The following is a 2,224-nucleotide window of genomic DNA, read 5'->3' as shown; positions in this document are numbered from 1 at the left end:
GACCCTCCGTTGACTGTCGCTCGTGGATGCCGGAGAGAATGACGTCTTTTATATCGACGGATCAATTTGTGCTGGGGTTATCATTATGGCTAAGACTAATGTTCACCGGAACAAAGGAAACACTGAAATTTGATTTCAATACTTTAGACCCTTCATTCATGTTTTAGAATGGGAATTTTATCGTTTTTCGTCCGCAAAGGTGAAACATTAATAATAATAATGTGGCCGATATTCTTATGGATAAATCAATGGGCAGAGCCGTTATAACGATGACGATGATGATGACCCACGAGGACACGAGAATGGAAGAATCATGAGGCCCATATAAGAGGATGTTATGAAATTCTAACCTTGACCAGACATTTTTATAGCATTAAATTCGAATTCCATTTTGTTCTTTTATTTTTCATACCCCCACGTTCGTCCTGTTGACCCTTATTGTTTATCAACAATGGTGTCCTGACTTTGTCGTCTATTTCAATTCTGAAATATTCCATCCATGTGAAGGGGAATGAAGAAAATATAGTTAAATTATCTGACTTACACAACTATAGCAACAGAATTAATATAGCATTTCACATCCCCAAACAGAAAACAGTCAATTTCGAGAATCCCCAAATCTTCTTAATTATAATGAATTTCAGAAATCTGTTACAAATTAATTGTAGAATAGATCTTATCACTTTGTGAATGACCACCCCAATGAATTTATTAAATGAATCTTCTTACTTCATTATTAAGGGTTGAAAATAACAAAAACGAAATTTGAGGATATTTGTAAGTACTCTATGGTGAATTTATTCACCAGATTTGATTTTACGCAGAAGCAATTTATTTAGAAATGAATGGATGAACACATAAAACGCAAAATTTTCCAATATTTTCCTCGCTGTAGAAAAATTAGACGGGCTCGTCATTTTTAACCACTGATAATGAAGTTTCAGGTTTGAAAAAATGTTGCCAAGAACATCTAGGTAAGGCTTAGCGATATGTAGAATTATATTAAGCAGTGTTTTTCAGAACACGTAAGAATTTAAAAAGCGCTATCCGTCAATACCTTCTAGGGGTTGTGTTTCGGAAGGTTCATTGTTTTAAATTTTGTTTATAGTATTAGATATTGGGATGACTTGATGGTTTTATTATAACCTCGATACACTTTTAGTACTCCTATGTTGATTGGACCTGTATGTTTATTTTAAACTGGAATATAACTGGAAATTTTGTTCATTTTTTGGAATTATGAGCTGCTCAAAAATGCCTAGTAGAGATTTCGATATGAAAATGAAAATGATAAATAAAATCTATTTTTTACCTACATGAAATTATACTGATTCAATGGAAATGATTTTTTCCTAAATTATATCCTTAATAACATTAATTTTTGTTTTATTTCTCTTTCATCTTAATACCATTTATTTTTGTTTTATTTCTCTTTCATATAATTTCTCCATATACCTGCTCAATCGTTCTGTTGTTGAAATTATCAGCAGCAAAAATGAAAATCAAAACGTTTCTTATTCAGATGATTGGGAGTGCTAGGTATTGAATTGATGTGATAGATTTATACAGAATGAGTAAAATGTAAGACACAAAGTTGACTTTTCTTAAGGATAACCCTAACAGAAATGGATAGAGACTTTGCTGCTCAGGATGGTGTGGTCATTGTTTATTATAGGGATAAAATGGTTAGATTTATTGAATTTGAATTTGTACACGTTAGGACTGATTGATTGTTTTGGAGTGTTATTGAAACCTGCATTTTTTGTGGGGTAGTCAAGGACGAAAAATGTATCAATTATAAGTTTTTTCATTTTTGTAACCAATTGTGAATTTCATGCCTGATAATGAATTGATTAACACCCCACGAAAAATGCATCAATTACTCCTTAAGTGTATATTCTTGAATTCAAAACACATAAAGAAAGTAAAAATTCGAAAGCAATAAGTTAAACCAGATCATCCCCGTAATGAGATAAGGGTTTATAAAACACCCAGTATATGACCAAATCATCCTCAGCATCAAAATACATATGTATCTATTCCTGGCTGCCACTCAAAAAAGGTCAACTGTTCGTCACCCCTCGTTGAGGGGTGCATAACAAATTTCTACATTCTGAATGAAAAGTAAAAATTTTTCTCCATCAGCATAATAAATACCTACCGAAGAATGAAGGGTCGTTCTTAGCTTAAATATTAGTACCTACAGGTGATTTAAGCATTAATT

Source organism: Coccinella septempunctata, chromosome 6, assembly GCF_907165205.1.
Source record: "Coccinella septempunctata chromosome 6, icCocSept1.1, whole genome shotgun sequence".
Lineage (NCBI taxonomy): Eukaryota > Metazoa > Arthropoda > Insecta > Coleoptera > Coccinellidae > Coccinella > Coccinella septempunctata.
Note: the sequence above shows the minus strand (reverse complement) of the source record.